Below are 25,192 nucleotides of genomic sequence, written 5' to 3' on the forward strand. Positions count from 1 at the left end.
CAGTGCAATACACAAATTAATTTAATTTGGATTATATCAACTGAAGAAATATGACGTATTACCAGACTGATTGCAAGGGAAAGGAACAAAAACAGAAGGAACTGCAGGAAAAGAGGTCAGAGTGCTCCAAAGCAGATTGTCTATTTCATAACTTGTTTTGAAGTGATGTTTGCCAGCTTTGACAAAAGGGTACACTTTTCCCTGAAAATTTCCCGCAGACCCCCAATCTTTTTTATCATTCATTGTCCACCTAAAATTTACTATGCAAACAAGTCCAAGTAGGTAACTGTGGTATCTAAGTACTTAAGATACTTTGATGACTGAAACTGATCTTACACACTGGTTTACATATACAGATGCAGGCATTTTTTTGAATGATAAATGCAACTAACAAGGTTACTAACCCAGAACTTTTTTTTGTTTTTTTTTTAAATTTTTATTTATGATAGGCACACAGTGAGAGAGAGAGAGGCAGAGACACAGGCAGAGGGAGAAGCAGGCTCCATGCACCGGGAGCCTGACGTGGGATTCGATCCCGGGTCTCCAGGATCGCGCCCTGGGCCAAAGGTAGGCGCTAAACTGCTGCGCCACCCAGGGATCCCTAACCCAGAACTTTGATCTAGAAAACATTTTATAAAATTGAGGAATTTTAATTTCAGCACCTAATATTTTGCCCAACTACTCCATTTTATATACATTGTACCCATTGATCCGGTCTTTCTAAATGATTGGTGGTGGCAGGGCAACACAGCTTTCCACATTTCTTTTTGTAATATCAAGATATTAATTACTTATGCCAAGTAGCTTTTCCAATTGCTGGATTTCATCAAGCCTTAATGCCTCATTAAAGGTACCACACCCTGGGGTCTCAATTAGGTTTCTCAAACTTATCAAGTCTGGTCTGTATTTCCTGCAATTTGCAAAAAGCAGGTTTTTCCATTTATTTTTTAGGATAGTCACACAGAGAGAGGCAGAGACACAGGCAGAGGGAGAAGCAGGCTACATGCACTGGGAGCCTGACATGGGACTGGATCCCCGGTCTCCAGGATCGCACCCTGGGCCAAAGGCAGGCACTAAACCGCTGCGCCACCCAAGAATCCCCTGGCTTTTCCATTTTAAAGTGACCACATTGGTCCCTCCAATTCCTCACCACCTCTAATAGTGTGCAGGGACCCAGAATACTTGGTGGTGGAATTAATAACCTTAGTAAGATTTTACTGTAGTTCCAAGGAGTATTTTGTGCACCATTTTAATACTTGAGCAAATTCACTATGTACCTGCCCACTAAACCAGCATGCTTGCCAGGCTCAGGAGTCTCTTCTTTAACTGCATGGGGCCAAAATTTAAATTTTACTAAGGTAGACAATTTTAGGAAAAAGATACAGCCCATTATAAGCTGAGAAGAAAAAAAACCCTATTATTTTGACGGACACATATGGGTTTGGGAACAACTTATTCATGCAGCTATTTAGGGAAAATGATCCTGCATGGCCTGACCATCTAGGTTAGATCAGATGCTATTATGATCTACGCTAAATCCATTCTGTGCAATGTTTGACTAGCTTAAACTCCGATTTTATCAGCAATCTTCCCCCATGACCCATAATTGTTAGGCTGTGCTCATTTTTATTCCACATTTTCCATTTTGTGGATCCTTTCAAATTACAACTGCATCAAGACCTAATATTTCAGGATTCAGTAATCAGACGGATCATTTTGATAACTGGCATGTTTCTCTCCAATAGGCGGTCTCTCCATTTTCTTCACCATTAACCCAGTAATATTTAATATCCCACATAAAGTTAACATTTCTATTTATTTTGTGATACTGTCAAACCACAGCTCTCCATAAAAACCTATGGATTTTCCCCACAATATTCAGCATAAATTTTGACTCCGCTTTAATTACAATCATTTACTTTGAAAAGATTTTATTTGACAAAGAACAAGCAGGGGGAGGAGCGAGCGGGAGAAGCAGACTCCACTTGGAGCATGGAGCCTGATGGACTTGATCCCAGGGCCTTGGGATCATGACCTGAGCTGAAGGCAGACAATTAACCGACTGAGCCACCCAGGAATTGCTTCTTATGGATACATTAGATTAGATGCTGCTTTATAATCTGTTTACAAAAATTAAAAAAAAAAATCAATATGTTGTCTTGATTTGTAGGTTTTCTTTCAGTATCAGTAAAAGGAGCTGTTCTTCATCAGTTTTTCATACAAGTAAATCTCGTGGCATTAGCCCTAGAAAAGGAAAAACATTTGAGATTTACAAGACGATCCACATCAGAAGACAGAAGAGCGAAAGTATTAAAAAAATATCTTTGTCCTTATAATGGTCTATCTCAGAAGCCAGATCCGTATTGGTTTTCTCAACATGTATTCAGGTTCGGGATAAGATCATCATAGATTAAGACCAAGGACAAAACAATGACCAAATGTCAAAAAAAAAAAAAAAAAAACTCCACTCACGGGGATGGGTTACACCTTCGGAAGGTTCCAACAAACTGGCCTCTTTCCATGGGCAGACAGCGACCCCACCACACTGTTGGCAAAGAAAAACAAAAACCCACCAATACATCATTGTGAGGTAGCAGTTTTCCCCCTACAAGATTTGTAACTTAACAGAACTGTTATAAAATCCGGACAACAGAACAGATTTTATTCTGGTCTCATCTCAGAAGCCGAATCCGTATATGCTTTTCTTCAGGTGGTCAGCTTCGGGATAGGTTTCATCATTGATTAGACCAGAATTCATTATAGAACAGTGAAATTAACCATTAGCCAAAGGCATGTTAAAAGGTAAATACGGTGCTGGAAATACTGTAGTGTTATCTTGTACACCACACAACTTACTTTAAAATGAGGTTGCTAGTCAGTGACATCTATAGGTCCATTGTGATCAATCCCCAGGAAGCTGTTCAAGAACAAGAAAAAAATTTTCATTTAATCTACATTACGGAGTAAACCTACTGAATTCAAGTATTAGCCCAACACATACCTGTGTTAAGACTGTCAGGTTTCGACCAAGTAATTTCCCAGCAAATACTCTCTCACGTGTTTTGTTGGAGTTTTCCTTTGCATCTGTTAAGAAGCAAAATTCCAGATGATGCATCATCTTTTCCTGCGTATCAACAGGTTTACTTCAATTTAAAAACGAAGCTCTCCACCGTACTTACCTCATCATCTTCAGAGAGCAGCTTCATTACACCACCGAGAGCCATTGTTCCTGCAGAGGACCAATATTTTGAAAACTAAGCATTCTCACAGACTGGCAGTTGGAGGTTTTCAGCACTAGAACCCTGCCTCTTTGACTAGGCTGCCTTGCACACAGCGCCACCTGGGCACAGTACAAGTCCATCTCAGACAAGGTCGGGGACCGCCCATTTTTTCAAGTAACCTTTTGATTTGCGACGATAAAGGGACACTCGTCTTAGTAGTAAAGGTCTCTTATTTTCAACGTAGATCTAACTCCCTGGCTCAAATCGCGGGGAATACGGTCGTCATCCCTCCGCTGCCCAGGCTCGGCCAGTCGGGTGTCGGCGCTCAACAAGGCCGCGCGCAGAGCTCGTGGCCCTCAGCACCAGCCTCCGCACGCCTAAGCTCGAAGCCTGGCGCCGCCGCCACCGCGGACGACACGTGGCGGCCCGGCTGCGTGCTTCCCACGTGCGGCTTCCCAAACCACAGCGCTCTAGGCACAGCTGACCAGAGCCTCGCAGCGCCGCAGCGAGCCGCAGCCCGCCCCGAGCCCACCCGCCGAAGGCCTCGCCCACGCTGCCCACTCACCTTCCACCGGAGCAGCGCCTCCCAAGTCCAGACGCAAAAGACCGAGCTGCGCCTCCAGCAGTTCCTTTTATAGCCTCTCCAGAGCCGGACCGAGGCCGCCCCGCCCTCTCGCGTCTATTGGACGAGGGAGGGGCGGGGCGTGGCCGCTTCCCGAGAGGAGAGCGCGGGAGCGCGCGCGGCGGCTTTCTTCTCTCGGGGGGCGGGGGAGGCTGGTTCCGGGGCGTGGTGCGCGCCTAGTCCGCCCGCCCACTGCACGCTCGCCCCCGCCCCGTGCGCGCCCGCGCCGCGCGGCGATCTGTCGCTTCCGAGTCCGGCTCTACGTGGCGCGGGAGTGGCGCCAGAATTCAAACCAACTGCTGCAGTCGGGAGGCGAAGCCACCGCCTGCTCCGGCCCAGGCTTGCCCGGAACAGCTTGGCCAGCTCGGGCCCGGCAGTGGACTGGAGTCTCGCCGCGCAGGGCGGCCTCGGCACACGGCCCTCTGGAGAAGTCGGGCTGGTTTGTTGGCCGGCCCTGGGCGGGAGTCGCTGCCCAGCCGGCGCCGCAGGAGCTGGCGGGCGCTGTGGCCCCGCACGCCCGGAGAGAGAAATTGGGGCGCAGAAGCGCTCGGGTGAAAACATTGGTGGAAGCGCCGCATTCCTCTTGCGGTCCCCGGCGGGAGTACCGCGCGCCCCGGGAGAGCGGGCCCGCAGCGGAGCACGCGGTCCAGGTGCGCGTCGGCGCGGGCGTCCCCGGCAGCCCCCGTCCCCGCCCCCCCCCGGCCGCCCCCGCCGCCCCCGCCGCCCCGCCCCGCGCGTGCTTGCGCCAGGCCCCGCGGTGGGTTACCCGGTCAGCACCTAGAATTGTCCCCGAGACAGCCAGCCTGAGAGGTAAATAGCCCTTTAGGCTGAGGCCCTGAAGCACCTAATTTGCCTAAATTCGGACAACACAGACCCTTTACTGTTTTTGATTTCTTTGTGCTAAGTTCGTTATAATGAATGCAAGAGAAAGTTCAATATCCCCGAATACTATATACAAACGACTCTTAATTCAGTAGCAATGATTGTATTAATTGGTACGTGTGAGCGAGTACGTGTATAGGCACACACAAGCACACATGACATTTGAACATTGTAGCATTTGAAAATTCAGATCTTCGTGGCACTCAGTTCTAATTATTATTTATGTGTGGGTGTATCGTCCTACCCATGTGTAAGGAGCACACGATTTTGTGCCTTAGAACAGTGTGCTCTGTCTGGTATGAAGTAGGTTGTCGGTAACGATTGGTTGAAGGAACAAAAGAATATATGTGATGAGTGAGGCCTTTTAGAAAATTAAAACAAAGACCAAACTGCAGATTAAGAGATAATAGTGAAGAGCAAATTTCTGTACCAGGAACCTAAATGATGAGGTACTTAGTTGGCTAGGTCTTATGCAGATTTTTATTTTTATTTTTTATTTTTTATATTTTTTAAATTTATTTTTTATTGGTGTTCAGTTTACTAACATACAGAATAACCCCCAGTGCCCGTCACCCATTCACTCCCACCCCCCGCCCTCCTCCCCTTCTACCACCCCTAGTTCGTTTCCCAGAGTTAGCAGTCTTTACGTTCTGTCTCCCTTTCTGATATTTCCCACACATTTCTTCCCCCTTCCCTTATATACAGTATTTTGCAATGTAAATGTAAATTTGCACGTTGCTCATAGTGAAAAAACCAAAATGGTACAGAAGGATATAAAAAGCAAAAAGTCCCTTTCCATATCAGTGAGAATCTCCCCACTGTTAACAGTAACCACTATAGATTTTTACTCTCTATGCATATACAAATATGTGTATGTATTTTTTCATATTTCATGTGTACAGATAAGATCTGTATACTTTTCTGCAACTTGCCTTGCCCCCTCATAAATTAGATACCTTTCTGTATCAGTATATATAGACGAACTTACTCTTGTCTATAGTCTGCATAGTATTCAGTTGATGTATCATAATTTATTTCCTCAGTTTTCAAATTTTCACTTTCAGATTCTGCTGATGTGAATTTCAGGTGTAATGAGCTTGTGAGATCTGCAAGATCAATTTCTAGAAGTGAGTCACTTAAGTTTGTGATAGATACTACTTAATTGTCCCCACTATCCTTCCATTCCCCCCAATGGTCCTGTTGTGTTTATATTTTGAAGAGTGTTTTGCTAATTGAAAACCATACATACGACTTTATGGGATGGCAGTTATTACACATCGAAATTGAAAACTATTATTCTGTTATCTTTGAATCACTGCTGTGTTGAAGACTATCAAAATCACCTCGGCAAAAGCCGTATAAAACGATTTCCTCAATGTCTGCCTTCAGCTAGGGTCATGATCTTCCCAGTGTCCTGGGATTAAGCCCTGCGTTGGGGCTCCTGCTCCCTCTGCGGCTCCCTGTGCTTGTGCTCTTTCACTCTCTCTCTGTCAAATAAATAAATACAATCTTTAAAAAAATTTATTCAAACAAACAAACAAACAACAATGATCCCCTACCTTGCCTTATCAATTGAATTACTTGGAGAGGGCATCCCCGGTGGCTCAGCGGTTTAGCACTGCGTGCAGCCCAGGGCCTGATCCTGGAGACCCAGGATTGAGTCCCGTGTTGGGCTCCCTGCATGGAGCCTGCTTCTCCCTCTGCCTCTCTCTCTCTCGCTCTGTATCTCTCATGAGTAAAGAAAATAAAATCTTAAAAGAAAAATGAATTACTTGGAGAGCTAAAAAATGTCTAATTTTTTTTTTAAGATTTTTATTTATTTATTCATAGAGACACACACACACACAGAGAGGCAGAGACACAGGCAGAGGGAGAAGCAGGCTTCATGCAGGGAGCCCGACGTGGGACTCAATCCTGGGCCTCCAGGATCACACCCCAGGCTGCAGGCGGTGCTAAACCGCTGCACCACAGGGGCTGCCCTATTCTTTTTCTTTTTTTAAAGATTTTATTTATTTATTCATGAAAGACAGAGAGAGAGAGAGAGAGAGAGGGGCAGAGACATAGGCAGAGGGAAAAGCAGGCTCTATGCGGGGAGCCTGACGTGGGACTCAATCCTGGAACTCCAGATCATGCCCTGGGCCGAAGGCAAGTGCTCAACTGCTGAGCTACCCAAGCTTCCCTAGTCATGTAATCTTCAGAATAATCCTGATATATATTTTTAATCTTGCATTAGAGATGAACAAAGTGAGACATAGAGATCTCAGTTAACTAATATTCCCAAGTCTTCCTTTCCTCAAATTCATAATGTCACAAAGGCATGATATTACCGTATTGAAGGAAGAAATAATAGGATGTGATGATGAGATGTGGGAGTGGAGTGGAGCCTGGCCTGGGCAGCCAAGAGAACTGCGACTCCGTTGAGAGGAGGAGGGAAGTCAGAAGTTATTGATTACGGAGAATACAAAAGAAGATGCATTTTGCATTGAGTTACATATCCAGTGGATCATCAGAACTGTAGAGATGAAGCCCAAGAGAAAAGTCAGGGCTAGAGAAGGACCATTGGGCAAATAAATGTAGAGAGGATGATTGAAGTTTTGTGCAAGAACAAGTGTAGGAAGAGAAGGGCCAACTGCAGTAGCCTAGAACCAGTGCCATAGTGTGTGCAGATATCCTACAGTAGACCACTTTTGAAAACATTTCAATATACACAAAGCTCTGGGTAGATAATGCATGAGAATAAAGTTTGGTATTACAACTTTTGCTTAAATCATGGTAGATGTATGTATGCCATGTTAAGTAGTATAAGCATGATTCTTTTTTTTTTTTTTTAAAGATTTTATTTATTTATTCATGAGAGACACACAGAGAGAGAGGCAGAGACATAGGCAGAGGGAGAAGCAGGCTCCATGCAGGGAGCCTGACATGGGACTCGATCCCGGGACTCCAAGATCACGCCCCAGGCCAAAGGCAAGCATTAAACCACCGAGCCACCCAGGGATCCCAGCATGATTATTCTAAAGCAGAAAAAAAAATCAGACTTCAAAAATTAGAATTAAAGAATCTTAGTATAATGTTCTTTTTTTTTTCCAATTTCTAGACTGAACTAGCCAGTAAACTCTAGGTTTGATTGCAGAACAGACAATTGTGAATTGAAAATCTTGTCAGTACTCTGTGAAATAATAAAGTGTTAAGTTCATGAAATAAAGTTAAAGAGCTTAAATTAGGGGAAAATCTTGTATATGTGGAAATGTCAAGGATAGTTTAATACATGAGTCTAAAGTTCAGAGGAGAGGTCAGGGCTTGAGTGTCATTGGCATGAGTAAGATATTTAAAGCATGACACTGAGATCATCAGGGAAAGAGTATAAATAGGAGATAGCCTAGGACAGAGCAGAACCTTGGTGCACTGCTTAGTTTAGAGTTCTAGTAGAAAAGGACGTGCCAGCAAAGGAGACCCCATTCGGGGTAAAACTAGAGAGTGTGATATCTCAGAAATGAAGTGGAGAGAGAGAGAGAGAGATAAAACATTTGGAATGCTCCTGAAAGGTCAGGTACGATAACAGAAATGACCATTGGGTTTGGCAACATGAAGATCACTGGTGATCTTGTGAGCAGTCTCAGCGAAATAGTGATGATGGAAACCGGATTGAAGAGGATTGAAGAGAAAACGAGATGAGAAGGCAGAAATGGGTCAGTAGCTGGAGAGTGTCATAAGGTCAAGGGACTGGTTTTGTTTGTTTGTTTGTTTAGATTTTATTTATTTAAGAGAGAGTGAGAGAGAGAGCATGGGGGTGGTGGTGAGGGGAAAGGCAAGGGGAGATGGAGAAGCAAGCCTTCCCCTGAGCAGGAAGCCAGCTGTAGTGCTCAATCCCAGGAGTCCGGGATCATGACCTGAGCTGAAGGCGGATGCTTAACCTACTGAGCCACTCTGCCGTCCCAAAGGACTGCTTTTTAAGGCAAAAGTTGTAGGAGCAAAATCTTTGAGAAGACAAGGGGAGATCCTTTCCAGACTACAGATGGAGGTCTTTGGTTGGAAGAGGAACACTTCATCTGTTTCATCTGTGAAAAGAAAAAGCAGTTGTTGGGGAAGGCAGTTACTTATAGCCCCTTGACCCTTGCATAATTGTATAGGAGTGTGCCTTGGGCCTGGAACATTTTCTTTCATGGAGATAAGAAGTCCTAACAGCCTGCGCTGGGCATATGGACTTGTCTGGGACTATCTTTCCTTATTCAGGATTTGATATGTACCTCTTTGTTTTACTTAAAGCATGTGCATCATATGACACCTGGCTAACGCCATTGTTATATCTATTCCTTGGTGGGAAGGGGAAAACATTCTTCACTTGCCGCATAAAAGGATTGAGGACAGACCACTTCCCTGTGTCATCTTCAGGGCAATATACACTAGCCATGAAGGACTGGCAGTCACTATTGAAGCTCATCTTGCTTGATCTCTTCTCTGTGAATAAAGTCTTATTCCATCCAGTGTCTGTGTGAGTCATGTCTTTCTTGGCAACGCCAACACCTGCAAACTCTGCAGTAGGCTGACATCTTGCTATTGCTTTTCCTAGTGGTTGGCAACAGGTGTTAGTTACTCAACAGTTTAGTGCAGTGAGCAAGGTCAACAACAATGTTAGTGCATGGTGCAGATGCATGGTGTTCATCAGTCCAGCCATTCCAGGGTAGTGTCAGCCCCCTGGGGGGGATGATGGGCTGACTGAGTACAGGGCTTTCTCTGGCTGAATGTGAATAAATGAAATGTACACAATTTCCGTGTCAACAGGATCAACTGGTATTATGGATAAGGGCAGAAATGCAAGAAATTACATGGAAAATTAACCTGGTTTCTGGTCACCTTCACACTCCCACACTGTCCTCTAACTCCCACATGCCAGAAGCTGCAGATGACACCCAAGAGAAATCAAAGGCCCCTATGTAGGAAGCTCTGCTTATCCAGGTTGGACTTGTTTTCACTAAATGCAAGCCCCCAGTGGTTTTGCTGAAAATGAAGTTGATGAGGTCCTTTTTGGAGAGTGAAAAGCAAAAACTGAAAGATGTGGACAGAGGCCAGGGGAGTTGTGCAGCTTGGTTGGTGCCCCTGTTTGATGAGAAGGCCTTGCAGACCCAATGTCTTAGGCTGAGTGGTGCCGTCTAAGCTAACCACGGACCCCTTGCTGCAGTGCATTTTTTGCCTATATCGAATAGGGCAACCGACAGGACAGGTAAGTCCATGTCACTCTTTTTTTTTTTTTTTAAGATTTTATTTATTCATTTATGAGACACACAGAGAAAGGCAGAGACAGGGAGAAGGAAGGCTCCCTTCAGGCAACCTGATGCAGGATTCCATCCCAGGACTCTGGGATCACACCTGAGCCATTGGCAGACTCTCAACCACTGAGCCACCCAGGTGCCCCTCGTGTCACTCTTGACGTAGATTGCAAGGAGTATGAGCATAGTATTCCCAACTATGAGGAGTCCCCTAAGACTAAGACTCCTGGAAAGTCATTCTTAAAGCCCTCATTTCAGTAAAAGCCTTAGGTAATTGATTAAATGACCCTGCCTCTGGGACATGGATGATGAATTAGAGGCCTTCATGCAACAGGGCCCTTCCCAGTGGAAGACTGGGCTATCACTACCGTTGTCTCTGAAATGACTGTGGGGGAAGCAATGGAAAAGCTCCACTGAAAAGTCTTGCTTAGGATAAAAACAATAAACTGATTTCAATGGCTTCAGATAGAAAACAAGGGGAATCCATGTCCATAGGGCCAAAAGGGGAATTCAAGAGATTATAAAGGTGGGAAAAAAAGAGAACAGGGTTGATCCACAGAGCAATATAGCTTTGGTTGGTAAAACTGGATAGATAAAACAGAAATAAATGAGATTCCTATAGAAGAATTACACCCATGCTATGTGGTAGAGAGAAGCCCCTCCAAATTAGAGGTTAAGGTCCTAATCTCATGTTTCCATTGTGATGTCCTGACTGGTACAGAATGACTCAGACCCCAAGCTATCCAAAACCAACAGGATTCACTGAATTCACTAGCTAAGGTAGGGATGAATAACAATAGCCTTGACTATCTGTTGGCAGAACAGTGAGGCATTGGTATGATTGCCAATAACTCTTGTGTATATATCAATAATTCAGGTAAGGTAAAAACTAAAGAACATCTATGCTCGGGTGGGATGATTATTGAACTATATACCTGCAGTCCCTCCCAGACTTATTTTTTTAATTCCTTAGTTGGCTTAATCCAAGCACTTGGGGTTCCTAATTAGGGACCATCCTCAAGGATAGGCCTGATCATCACCCTGCGTTTGGTTTTGTCTCAAAATGAAGTGCTGTCTCAAAATGACAGGTAGGCTGTGCAGAAAAACTGCATCTATGGATTTTTCAGGGGCCCCATTAGACTCCACTCTATCTCCAAATTTGGGGCAGACAGTGGTCCTACGAGATTTTTGCACTGTATCTGCTATTTAAGCAGCTGAACAATGGTTGGGGGATGGACCATTGGGAAAGGCAGTCATGCAGTCTTTTGACCCTTGTTTGGCTGCACAGCAGTGTGCCTTGGGTCTGGAACATTTCCTGACATGGAGATAGGCCCTCATACCCTGTGCTGGGCATATAGATTTGTTTAGGAATATCTTTCCCTATTCCTGATTTGATATGTACTTCTTTGTTATGCTTAAAGTGTGTGCATCTTATGGCACCTGGCCAACCCCACTGCTATACATGTTCCTGGCAGGGATAGATGGGGATCCTTCACCTGCATCACAGGAAGGGTTTGTGCAGATCATCTGTGCATTAACTGTGGGTCAAGATGCACTGGCCGTGGGGAACAGATGCTCATTATTGAGGCTGATTTTGCTCTGCTTGTGTGAGTAAAGTGTTAGATCCAGTGCGTGTGTGAGTCATATTTCTTGGTGATCCTGATATTTGCAAATCATGCAGTGGTTGATATCCTGGGGCTGCTACTTCTGGTAGTAAGCAAGAGATGTCACTTGCTCCATGGCAGGAAGTATAGGTATAGATAATGCAGGTCCTGACTCCTTGTTTGAATTTTCTCAAATACTCATGAGGCAAAGTCATCAACTGAGAATGGGAAATAATGAGGTACAAGAGGTTTAGGAGAAAGGATATGTGGAATTGTCAGTATGCACAGTAAAAAAAAAAAAAAGGCAGACCAAGGAAGTGAAGTAGGATTGGTTGCCAGAGTCCTGTGCCCATGACATTTATGGCCATAAATTTATTATGACTAAAGTCTTAAGAAAAGCTTAAAGCTTTCCTTTTCTAGAAATATTCAGACACTTGGGTGCAGGTATGGAATATATGGAATTAATTAGGGTTCAAGTTTTGCCAGGCAAGATAACAAGGTAAGAAAGGACTAGAAGAGTTAAGAGTGTTTTGAAGGAAATGGTTTGAACAATAAACAAGGAAATATAAACTGGGTAAGGGGATGATTTGTAGTGAGGAAGTGATGGTGTCAGTGGACTGGAGATTTCATGAAGTCCAAGGAAGAGCTGCAGTGAGAAGACTAGAAATGACAGGAAATGGGAGCATTAGAGAATAGGGTTCTAGATTTTGAGATTTTAGTGGTAGTATAATTATTGGTACAGACAATTCACTGTGTTACCAAATTTAACAGTGTTACCAAAGGAGTGGGTAGTTGAGCTGGAAGAATGAAATGATCATTGGATGCAAGGAGGTTGAGAAACAGAATGTAAGGTATTAGGTGAATCATCACTGTGGACACTGTAAGTGATGAGTAGTGGTGGTAATAAAGATTGTGAAATAGGTGCTAGAGTCATCAGCGAAGAAGGGATGTGATGCAGGGGTTTGAAAGAGACAGTAACAAGGACAAGAAGCTAGTGTTAAAATCTATTGGCCTACTTTAAAGATTATGGGACTTTGGCAAGAGGAGAGTGGGGATAGAATTTGGGAGCTACAACAAAGAACAAAGGGAGCACTCCAGTTCCAGGCCTCTTTTCTGTAGCTGGTTCAGTTTGGGACATTTCAAGTTTGAGATGTGGGGATCCCTGGGTGGCTCAGCGGTTTAGCACCTGCCTTTGGCCCAAGGTGTGATCCTGGAGTCCCGGGATCGAGTCCCATGTTGGGCTCCCTGAATGGAGCCTGCTTCTGCTTCTGCTTCTGCCTGTGTCTCTGCCTGTGTGTGTGTGTGTGTGTGTGTGTGTGTGTGTCATGAATAAATAAATCTTAAAAAAAAATAAAGTTTGAGATGTTTGGAGACATCTTATACAAAATACCAAGTATGTAATTGAATAAACAAACTTAGAATTTGGGAGAAAGCTGAAGGGTAGAGATATGCATTTGGGATTTGTACTACAAATTTATCATTTCTGGCCACCTGACATCTCCAGTGATCCTTTTCCAAGTTCTCTTAATTATTTGTGGATCCATCTTTCATTTACTCTCAGCTCATACTATTTGGATGCAGTTGGTCATTCTAAGCTCTAGGGTAGGGCCTGATTGGCTTAACCACTCCAATCCACCTGGCTACACTGATTGGTCTGCAGGTAGAAACAACCCAGTTTGAGCTAGTGAAAGTCAGATTTGACTTTTTTATCCAACTGTTGAGAAAAAGTCCTACTGCATATTGAGCATAGAGGATGTGAAATCTGGGAGTGCTACAACCATCTCTCTTTTTAAAAAAATTGAAATGTAATGTTCCACTAGTTGCAGGTACACAACATAGGATATCAACAAGTCTACGTGTAATACTATGCTCATGACAAGTGTAACTACAATCTGTCATCATACAACACCATAGACTGTATTCCCTGTGCTGTACTTTTCATCCTGATGACTTACTTATTCCATAATTGGAAACCTGTATTCCTTACTCTACCCATTTTGCCTATCTCCCAATCCCCACCCCCACCCCGCCTTCCCTCTGGCAACCATCAGTCTCTTCTCTGTATTTATGGCTCTGTTTTTGCGTTTTTGTTGGTTTATTTTTTTAGATGCCACATATAAGTGAAATTGTGTGGTAATTGTCTTTCTCTGACTTATTTCACTTAGCTTAATATCCTCTAGGTCCATCCATGTTACAAATGGCAAGATCTCATTCTTTATATTCCATTGTGTGTATATATGCCATATCTTCTTTATCCATTCATCTATTGATGGACACTTGGGTTGCTTCCATATCTTGGCTATTTTAAATAATGCTACAGTAAATGGAGGTGTGTGTGTGTGTGTGTGTGTGTGTGTATAAATGTTTGAATTAGTGTTTATGTTTTCTTAAGGTAAATACCTAGTAGTGGAATTAAATGCACTAATGAATTCCTTGTCCTCTGGTTTTCCATTGGTTTGGGCCAATAGGCAACTCCAGCAGATCAGAGGGAAGAGGGAGTTGCTGTTGGCCTCCACTAAAGGGCTAGCTTCTTTTAAAGTGGCCCACTTCATCCTCTCTTTCTTCTCTTGCCCCTTTAGAAGCAAGGGTAGTAAAGCTCAATTAGCCTAGTATACTTTCTATCTTCTTGGTTTTCCTTCATCGTGCCCATCTTATAAAGCTTATTTATTAACTTCTCTCAAATTACCCATATGTTTTCTGTTGGGACCCTGAATAAAATTTACACATAAAATACTATTTTATTTTATTTTATTTTATTTTAATTTTTAAAAAATATTTTATTTATTTATTCATGAGAGACACACAGAGAGAGGCAGAGACACAGGCAGAGGGGAAGCAGGCTCCTGCCTATGCAGGAGCCTGACGCAGGACTCGATCCCCAGACCCGGGATCACGTCCTGAGCCAAAGGCAAATGCTCAACCGCCAAGCCACCCAGGAGTCCCAAAATACTATTTTAACAAACAAGGATTAAGTACACTTAAAAGTACCCATGCACTAATGTATATAATAAAGGATATTCTAGTCTTGTCAATTTTGCAAAAGTGAATTAATATTTTGGTTTCTGTATATCAGCTTTACCTAGTGATTAGTTCTCTCTCTCTTTTTACCCAATTATTATTTTTTTAAGATTTTATTTATTTATTCATGAGAGGCAGGGAGAGAGAGAGAGAGAGAGAGAGAGAGGCAGAGACACAGGCAGAGGGAGAAGCAGGCTCCATGCAGGGAGCCTGATGTGGGACTCGATCCCGGGTCTCCAAAATCATACCCCTGGCTGAAGGTGGTGCTAAACCGCTGAGCCACCTGAGCTGCCCTTTTTACCCAATTCTTCAAGATTATGTAACATTGTCTAAATTAAAGCTTTCAGTGCATCTATGAGAAGCATAGTACAACTGCTCATTGTACTGTAGCTCCTTACAAATAAATTGTAGTCAATATTAAGTGAGATGTTCAGGTAATTCCTAAGCATAGTTAAGAATAGCTGCAAGCAAATGATTGCCTAGAAACTGATTGGGAAATCTTATAATAACTGAATTATATACCTTGTCAGTAAATTGTGTACAAATGCTGTTAGCTATCATTGTATTATAACTTCAGGGACATAAGTCCTAGTATCCTAAATTTTCAAAGTAAGGTTTGTAAGCAGATGTTTATATTAACCCTTTCATTCATGCTTTAGCTTTATAATACACAATAATGTGTTATGTATTTTAAACTCTGGTTTTAGAAAATTTAATAATTCTCTAAATGACAAACAGCTAAATGGCAAACAGCTAGTACAAATTTCTTTTTTTATTTTAAGGATATTTTTAGGGCCTTGTTCTTTGTATTACAAAGCCCCCTGCCCCCCTTTTAAAAAGATTTTTTTATTCATGAGAGACACAAAGAGAGAGACAGAGACACAGGCAGAGAGAGAAGCAGGCTCCATGCAGGGAGCCCGATGTGGGACTCCTGAATCCTGAAGACTCCAGGATCACACCCTGGACCGAAGGCAGATGCTCAACCGCTGAGCAACTCAGGTGTCCCAGTTAGTACAGATTTCTTAAAGATATTTCGAAAGGATGAAATCTTGGCTATTGTATGTTGTATGTTGTTGTTGTTGTTGTTGTTAAGACAATTTCCCCAGCACACTACAAAATTTTGCCACTTATCTTTTATCATACAACCAATATAATGGTTCACTATATTTTCTAAGTACTTCAGCTATTAAGTATCAAATATCATGAATGGTTGAGCAGTTTTGAGGGGGTGGGAATTCAAGTGGAGTTGGGAATTGGCTAGTGTATGGCTATCTAGATGTATATGTTTACTTTGCTCTCCTCACACTACTTTCCTGTGATGTTCTCAACGGTCTGCCTCAGGTATATGGAGGAGCCTGAAATGCATGTATTGTTGCAGGGCAAGGCCATGGATCAGGAACCTTTATCTCAGAAGTATTATTTAATGGTCTGTCATAGAAAGAATTTTCCTAACTCATATTGTGTAGGTAATTAGAGCTTGTCAGCTTTGTAAAATGATTTTACAATGAGGGTATTGAAATGGAAAGAAACTCAGATTTTATTTCTGAGAGATATTTATATATAAGAATAGAAAATGAAAGATAACCTTTTAAGAAAGACACATTGGAAATCAACTTATTTGGAAAGAGTTTGAATTCAGGGATTCACTAACCATGATATACATTATGAATAGACTATATATATATATATACACACACACACATATATATATATAACTCATGCTTTGAAGATAAAGCCAAACGCATTCATATCATTCTGAGTATTAGGGGACCTGCTTGAGCAAATCTAAAATCTGTATCAAAAAACTAAAGAACAATAATATAAACTATAACTTTTTGGCAGTTCAAGGAAGCCATGTGGAGACAAATCTGATGGAGATGTTTCTTAGAGTATTTCACACATTAAGAGGCATTCTACCAATTTTTATTCATTAGAACAAAGATGTGGGATAATGTAATGAAGGTCACACTGTATTTTTTAATATGTCAAACTTTTGCCATGTTTCAAGGCCTGAGGTTATTGGGGACTTAGTTGAGGCTACTTGGCTCATTATATCCAGCAAAGATTGTTTCTAGACCCTCGTTAAATATCACTCAGGTGCCACCTTAGTGAAGTACAGTGGGTTAGTTTCATTCCCTCTGACTCTTAGATTCTAGATGCTGATGGGCAGCCTGGGTGGCTCAGCGGTTTAGCGCTGCCTTGAGTCCAGGCATGATCCTAGAGACCTGGGATCCGGTCTCACGTAGGGCTCCCTGCATGGAGCCTGCTTCTCCCTCTGCCAGTGTCTCTGCCTCTCTCTCTCTCTCTGTGTGTCTCTCATGAACAAATAAATAAAATCTTAAAAAAATAAAAAGATTCTGGATGCTGAGAAGTAGAAGAGATGGTCACTGAGATTCTAGATTCTGGGAAGTAGAAGAGATGGTCAAGTTAGTTTATGGTAAAAGGGTGAGGTGGGAAGAGTGCCTGGGTGGCTCAGTCAGTTGAGTATCCAGCTCTTGATCTCAGCTCGGGTCATGAATTTGGAGTCTTGAGTTTGTGAGTTTGAGCTCCATGCTGCACATGGAGCTTACGTAACAAAAACAAAAACGAAAACGAAAACAAAAACACATACAAAAAAACCCCACAGTGAGGTGGGAGTGAATGATCTCTTTTGTGTCAGTCTATGATCTCTTGACTACTTTCTAGCCCCTTGTCCCTAGTTTTAGGAAAAATAGAATAACTTCACACAAACTGTTTTTTTTTTAATAAATTTTTTATTTATTCATGAGACACACACACACACAGAGAAAGAGAGAGAGAGAGAGAGAGAGAGAGAGAGAGAGAGGCAGAGACACAGGCAGAGGGAGAAGCAGGCTCCATGCAGCGAGCCTGGTGTGAGACTCAATCCCAGGACTCCAGGATCACACCCTGAGCCGAAGGCAGATGCTTAACTGCTGAGCCACCCAGGCATCCCCACACAAACTCTTTATAAGATACATCCTTTTAAAATCAGCTTTCAGACTTTCTCACTATTTGACAGTTTTTCATTTTTCATCCTTTAAATTTTTGCTGTAGAACCTTCAGTATAGATGTACCTATTGTTTTGAAATATATGCAATAACCTAACATCTTTTCCTCTGTTTTACATATCAAGTGATCTCTAAAGTGCATTCTCAGGTATTTACAGCTGAAGGTATCTTACATACATAAATGGAATTGCCCTGGCATTCAGGGGATATATGCTATATGGTTAGTTTTATGTGTTAACTTGGCTGGGCCATGGTACCCAGATATTTCATGAAACATTCTTCTGAATGTTTCTATGAATATGTTTTTTTTTTTTTTTTTTTTTGCATGAGATTAACATTTAAATCAGTGGACTTTGAGTAGACTACCCTCAATAATGTGTAAGTCTCATCTAATTAGTTGAAGGCCTTAATAGAACAAAAACTATTGTCTCCAGGGGATCCTGGGGTGGCGCAGTGGTTTGGCGCTTGCTTTTGGCCCAGGGCGTGATCCTGGAGACCCGGGATCGAGTCCCATGTCGGGCTCCCGGTGCATGGAGCCTGCTTCTCCCTCTGCCTGTGTCTCTGCCTCTCTCTCTCTCTCTGTGACTATCATAAATAAATTAAAATTAAAACAAAACAAAACAAAACAAAACTATTGTCTTCAGAACAAAAAATGTTCTACCTTTGGGCTAGAACTACAACTCCTCTGGGTCTCCAGTCTACTGGCCTACTCTGTAGGTCTCTCTCTCACTTTCTTTCTCTTTCTGTATACATATAGAAATTTATATAGTTATCTATTCTTAGATCCGAGCCAAAATCAAGAGTTGGTGCCTAACCAACTGAACCACCCAGGCACCCCAAAGCTCTGCAATCTCTTGTGTTGTATTCATAAGGAACTCCTCTATCTTCTTTTATTTAAATGTCTGTGATAGTTATGAATTTTAGTCCAAAATACTGACATGCAAGGAATGTCACATTCCTTAATTTCTCTAAGACTAAAATTTGCTTTAAACTGCCAGCTACAGCATCGCATTCACCTCTGGGATCCCCTTCTCCATTCTGTTAGTTTATACAAATATAAACTAGTCTGATCATCACACTGGGGAGGGACTAGTTAATTCAAGGTGGTTGGCAGTGTCACTGGAATTTCTTTGCTACTTGATGTGGTTTTTCTGAAAGTGGTCTGTAGTTTCAACTATTTCTTTGAGATGAGTCAGGTGCTTCTCACAATGTCCATAGATTTTCTTGAAAAGAACTTTATTGTTGCCCTCAAGTTTGTGGTGCTTGGTGTTTATTTTCTTCTGTAGGAATCTTGTTGGAATTCCCATGCAATCCTTCCGCCATATGGGCCGACTCTCTTCCATATTTAATCTCACTTCCGTACTGTGTCCCTTCCCTTGTCTTAGAGAATCTCCTCCAGTCTTCTGGTTTGCCTAATATTGCCTCATTCACTTAAAGCATTAGCCTCCACATCTCCCTGTCAGGGAAGACTTAGATTTTTAGAGAAGTTAGACTTAAGATTGTATCCTAGAAGCAAATTCCAAAGTTTTTATGGCTACTTGACTAGAATAGAGGAGGGAAAAATACTCTCAGCTGAGAGAGCAAATTAATATATCAATGGATTATCCTGTCATGTGTCTACAGAATATTATGTTTCCTCATCATTTCTGTTATTGGTTTTGCACAAGTCCCTTTGTCATTATTTTCCATGATTTCTTCCTTAGAATCCTGATTCTTCCCTATTGAAATACAGGTGTTTGTTAAGTATGAAATTTGACAACTATGGCAGTTTTTGGACGTGATGTTTCAGATCTTATCTATTCCTCATTTCAGTTTGTGTTTGATACTTAGTATTTCTAATTCTTCAGCAAATTTTTTTTTGTTAAATTGTCACTTCCAATTTCTTTGAACTCATCTGTGTTTGCAATTCTTTCTCCAACTCTTATCTTTGAGCTTTACCCTTGGTGATTTGTTTCCTTGATAATGATTATGATTATGGAGACATTTGAGAAATTGCTTCTGTGTCCTTTACCATACAATCAATTTGATTCTATTCAGTCCACATTCCTGAGGTGAATCTAGCAGGAATTCCAGCTGCAAAGGGCTGTCCCAAGGGTGAAGTCTCAGAGGAATGGGTTCGATGAGCTTTTCCTGGAATAGTTGGAAGCTTCTCACTTCAAGAGGTAATTGGAATAGGTGGGAGAACAGAAATCTTTACCAGCTGGAGAATATCAAGCATCAGGTCCAAGGAGCAAGTTCTAAGCTACAAGCAGTAAATGATGTAAGGATTCAAGAACCAAATTGACCAGGACTCTTTACTGTCTGGTTCCTGGAATACCTGTTTTCCTTGGTTCAAAAGATTTCTTCATTATTTTCTCTTCCTTTATCTGTCTCTTAAATGTAGGCATTCCCCATGGTTTTGTCCTTGGTTCTCTTCTCATACTATTCATTCTTTCTGAGTGATTTAATTCATTGAGTATCTTCTATGTGCCAGCCACTGTTCTAGGAACAAGGGTTGCAGCAGTGACCAGGTCAGACAAGTCCTTCCTCTCAAAGAGCTTTTGTTCTAATGGAAGATACAGTCAGAAAAAGTAAATAGTTAGCAGGGTAATTTCAGATGATAAGTACTAGAAAGAATATAAACAGTATGATTCAATTTAATAGAGAATGGATTCTACAGAGCAGAAGGGGAAAATTGATCTCAATAGAGGAAACGGTTAGTGTGAAGTCCCAAGACAGAGAAGAATTCATGTAAAATGCAATGGACATAACCAAGAAACAGAAAGCCAAAGTGACTAGAATGCCTTTTTTTTTTTTTTTTTTTTTTTTTAAGGATTTTATTTATTTATTTGAGAGAAAGCAAGAGAGAGCATGAGCAGGGCATGGGGGGGTGAAGGATGGGGAGGGGCAGTAGGAGAGGAAGAAGCAGGCTCCCTGCTGGGCATGCAGCTCTTCACAGGCTTGCAGGGCTTGCAGGGCTCACTCTCAGGACCTTGGGATCATGACTTGAGCCAACGGCCATACTTAACCAACTGAGCCAGCCAGGTCCACTGACTAGGATGCTTTTTAAAGGTGGAGAATGGAAGGAGTTGAGATTGTAAGGAAAGAATTTTTATTTTGTTGTGAATGTGATGGAAAGCTATTGGAGGGTTCAGCAGCAACATATGATTTACATTTAAAAATTTACTTTTGTTTATTTTTAATCTTTTTTACACCTACTATAATAGAGGCTGGAAACTGTATAGTACCAAGGCATACATTAATGAATTGTTAAAAGTTGAACATCCTTCTAAGTCCCACCTAGGTTAAAATACAGAATTTTGCCAGCTAACCAACAAGCCCTAAATATGTCTTATTTTAATAACAAACTCCTTTCTACCCGCCTAAAAGTAATAACTATCATGAATTTTGTAGTAATCAATTCCTTGCCCTCATTGTAATTTTATCAGCTGTGTATGCATCCCTAAACATCATTGTTTAGTTCTTTCTTTTAAGTCTCTCTTAATCTGTGAGTTCTCCTGCATTTCTTTTTGTTTTTCCCCTCATGTTTTATTTGTTGAGGAAATTGAGTCATTTGACCTATACTGTTTCTTACAGTCTTGATTTTGTGGATTATATTCTCATAGTATATTTTATTTTATTTTGTTTTATTTTAAGATTTTATTTATTTATTCATGATAGACATATATATAGAGAGAGGCAGAGACACAGGCAGAGGGAGAAGCAGGCTCCATGCTGGGAGCCCGATGTGGGACTCGATCCCAGGACTTCAGGATCGTGCTCTGGGCCAAAGGCAGGTGCTAAACCGCTGAGCCACCCAGGGATCCCTCTCATAGTATATTTTAAGACATTACTCAGTCTTACATAGATTTAATAAGTAGGTAATGTCTGATTGTCTTTCTTTCTTGATGCTAGATGACATTGAAACTCAATGCCTAAATCCATCAATGCTTTAGAAATTATAACATTATGATTTCTAAATCTCTTTTCCACATCAAGAATAATCCCAGTTTTCAAGATATTGGCATGTTATTATAAAACTTAATTATTTATTTTGTTACACTTTGTATACATGATAGTCTCAGGAAAACAATACCAATACTACCATCACTCATATGATTTCTGAAAACAAATTATTTTTGTGTATGCTTTCCTCATTTCCTCACCTTAAGAAAAAGATACATAGTACAGCTGTACTGTATCTACAATGTAAACTCATATAACCATTGTATACTATATTCTCTCATTATCCTTATCTAATCTTAGTTCTACAACTAAATAAATATTTAATATTCACCAGTAGTTCTTATGTCAATGTTTCTTTAGTCATTATGCTATCTGGAGCTCATTCCCTAGTAGATTTGATAGGAAGGGTCCATGTGAACAGTATGAACTCTTGTATATTGATAACAGTTTTCTGTGGCGATTAATTTTGAAAGTCAGTTTGGTTGACTTTCAAATATATAATCATTGAGACATTCTTTTCTTGAGTACCTTATGTAAATTATGCCATTTTATTCTGTTGAAAGAATTTGAGTTTCCCATTTTTTTTCTTTCCCATTTAAGTGACTTTGCCTTATGTCTATGCCCAAAAGAATTTTTTCTTTCTTTTTTTTTTTAAAAGATATTATTTATTTATTTGAGAGAGAGAGAGAGCTTGGGCAGGGATGAAAAGGGGGTGGGCCAGAAGGAGAGGGAAAAGCAGACTTTCCACTGAGCAAGCTTCTAGTCGGGGCTACATCCCAGGACCCTGAGGGCATGATATGAGCTGAAGGCAGATGCCTAGTGACTGAGCCACCCAGACTCCCCTCTCTTTTTCTTTAAAACCAGTAATTTTTATTTTTTATTTTATTTTTTAAGGATTTTATTTATTTATTTGAGAGAAAAGCTGCCTTTTCAGTTTGTTGGTGGGGTCCTGTTGTACAGAAGCTTTTTAGTTTGATGTAGTTTCACTCTATTTTTGCTTTTGTTGCCTTTGCTTTTGGTGTCAAATCCAAAAAGTCAATGTCAAGAAGCTTACCCAGTATGTTTTTCTTCTATGAGTTTTACTGTTTTTAATCCAATTTGAGCTGATCTGTGCATGGTTTGACATAATGGTTCAGTTTCATTCTTTTGCATGTGTCTATCCAGTTTTCTCAGCATCATTAACAAAGGGACTATCTTTACCATTGTATATTCATGTATCCTTTGTTTTAAATTAATGGACCGTATATGTGTGGTTTATTTTTGGATTCTCTATTCTGTTTGTCTGTGTCTGTTTTTATGCCAATACTATACTGTTTTGATTGTTTTAGTTTTGTAATATAGTTTGAAATCAGGAAGTATGATGGCTCCATCTTTGTTCCTATTTTTCAAGATTTCTTTGGCTATTCTGGGTCTTTTGGTTCCATACAAATTTTAGGATTGTTTTTTCCTTTTCTTTTCTTTTCTTTTTTCTTTTCTTTTCTTCTTTTCTTTTCTTTTCTTTTCTTTCTTCTCTTTTTTTTTCTTTTTTTTCTTTTTTTTCAAGCACACGAGGGTTTATTTGCAAGCTCAAGCTTGGGTCCAAGTATACCCGACACAGCGGAGCAGGGACTTGTATCAGGATTGTTTTTTCTATTTCTATGAATAATGCCATTAGAATTTTGATAGGCATTGCATTGAATTTGCATAGCGTGGACATTTTAACAATATTAATTCTTCCAATTCATGAGCTTAGAGTATCTATTTATGTTTTTGTCAGTTTCTTTCATTAATATATTATAGTTTTCAGTGTATATTGGTGTATGGGAATGAAGCAGATTTCTGTATGTTGATTTTGTATGCTGTGACTTTACTGAATTAGTGTATCAGTTCTAGCAACTTTTTGGTGGAGTCTTTTGGGTTTTCTACACAGAGTATCATGTCATTTGCAAATAGTGGAAGTTTGACTTCTTCCTTGCTGATTTGGATGCCTTTTATTTCTTTTTGTTGTCTGGTTGCTGAGGGTAGGACTTCCAGTACCATGTTAAATAACAAAACAAAGGTGATAGTGGACATCTCTGTCTTATTCCTGATCATAGTGGAAAAGCTCTCAGCTTTTCCCCATTGAGGATGATATTAGCTGTGGGTGTTTGGTACTTTTTAATATTTCCTATTTTTTTGTTGAAATTTTCACTTTTTTACATGCATTGTTCTCTTGACCTTGGTGAGTATGTTTATGAACATTATTTTGAACTCTCTATCAAGTAAAGCAGTTATCTCTGTTTCAGTAAGATCTGTTACTGGAGTTATATCTTATTCTTTTGTTTGGAACATATTCCTCTGTTTCTTCACTTTCCCTAATTCTCTGTATGGTTTCTGTTTATAATATAGAATAGCCACCACTCACAGTCTTAACAAAGTGGTCTCATGTAGGAGATGAACGTTATTCAGCGCAGCCCATGCTCCTAGTTGTCTTTCAAAGCTTTGATTGTCCAAGCTGCCTTCTTTGATTTTGGTGGCTCCCAGTAGTTGAGGGTGTGTCAAGAACTGTCAGTGTCCCAAAGGAGAGGAATACATCAGCATCTAGATGCAGGTTAGTGAGAAGCTGGAATCTCAGGCAAGAGCTGGGAATATATGTAGATGGGCCCCTTCCAGGGTGAAACTTAGGATTGGGCATTTTTCCTGCTCCCTTTGCACTAGAGTTGGAAACGTGGAGTATTTTGGCCTGGGTGGCTACCCGGGCTTTCCCCTGCAATATTACCCCTACTATGGCAAGTTGTTCTAGCCCAAGTACCTGCAGCCCCTGCTCGCTGTGCAGTTCACCAACCTCACCATGGACTGAAATTTTCATTGAGTGTAAGGCTTATGGGGAGAACATGGGTTACAGTGAGAAAGACTGTTTTCAGGGACGCTTCGATGTAAAAATTGAAGTTAAGAGCTGATCACAAGCAGAAATCTTTTCCACTAGCCATTAAAAAAAAAAAAAGTAAAAAAAAAGATACAAAAAACAAAAACCTACTAGTCTTGAATAAACTGTCATATGAAAAAAAAAACAAAAAACAACCTGGATGTATAGCTATGCAAGGTGTTCCTGAGCCTGTTAAGAACTTTCTTGTTCGCTAAAGTTTTATGGGAAAGCTGAATAGAAGCCCTGTTGCCTAAAGAGCCAGGCAGTCTAGTGGCTTGTCTCTCAGATGGCAGCTGCAAAAGCTGGGGTGCCAGATGTGTATCAAGCATTATCCAAGGAAATACTGGCCACTTGGAGTAGACTAGTGGGAGAGAGCAGGGGAAATGTCTACCAGCTTCCTTGGGGCCCAGGGAGGATTTCAGTCAGCCGCTAGATGTATGCTAAATTAGAAGTCTGATTCTTAGACATCATCTTTTAAAGTGTGTAAATAAACCCCATTCAGCGAAAGACTAGGAGATGGGTGATTTTGCCTTTTCCCTCTTACTGAGTTATGGTGAGTATTGTGTGCCCATTAAGAATTGCTTTTTTTTTGTTTGCCACAGTCTTACGGGTCTCCTGTATGCAAGCCCTATTGACTTTAAGGGGTAGGTGTTTTTGGGCCTGTCCTTTGGAGGGAGTGTTAAATACTGTGGTGCTAGATGTAAGGTCTAAACTCTTTGCTCCTCAGGGGGAAATGGGGAG

The 25,192-nt window shown here is 41.2% G+C and overlaps 1 long non-coding RNA gene, 2 other non-coding genes and 1 pseudogene across 3 annotated transcripts; 1 reads left to right on the plus strand and 3 right to left on the minus strand.

Annotated features, from left to right (window-relative positions):
* Window positions 1-1,914: 1,914 nt before the first annotated feature.
* Window positions 1,915-3,931, minus strand: LOC112658475 (uncharacterized). The gene is made up of 6 exons (XR_004804455.2): window positions 3,787-3,931; window positions 3,180-3,229; window positions 3,002-3,084; window positions 2,857-2,917; window positions 2,473-2,545; window positions 1,915-2,244 (listed from the first exon to the last, which is right to left on the minus strand). It is a non-coding gene; the product is annotated as an uncharacterized LOC112658475 (long non-coding RNA).
* Window positions 2,343-2,412, minus strand: LOC112658783 (small nucleolar RNA SNORD50). Its single transcript, XR_003135959.1, has one exon. It is a non-coding gene; the product is annotated as a small nucleolar RNA SNORD50 (small nucleolar RNA).
* LOC112658784 (small nucleolar RNA SNORD50) lies at window positions 2,675-2,744 on the minus strand. The gene has a single exon (XR_003135960.1). It is a non-coding gene; the product is annotated as a small nucleolar RNA SNORD50 (small nucleolar RNA).
* A 182-nt stretch (window positions 3,932-4,113) lies between the features above and the next one.
* LOC118350514 (ubiquitin-conjugating enzyme E2 variant 1-like) overlaps window positions 4,114-25,192 on the plus strand; it is a 39,416-nt pseudogene continuing 18,337 nt past the window's right edge.

This window comes from Canis lupus, chromosome 12 (genome assembly GCF_003254725.2).
Source record: "Canis lupus dingo isolate Sandy chromosome 12, ASM325472v2, whole genome shotgun sequence".
NCBI lineage: Eukaryota > Metazoa > Chordata > Mammalia > Carnivora > Canidae > Canis > Canis lupus.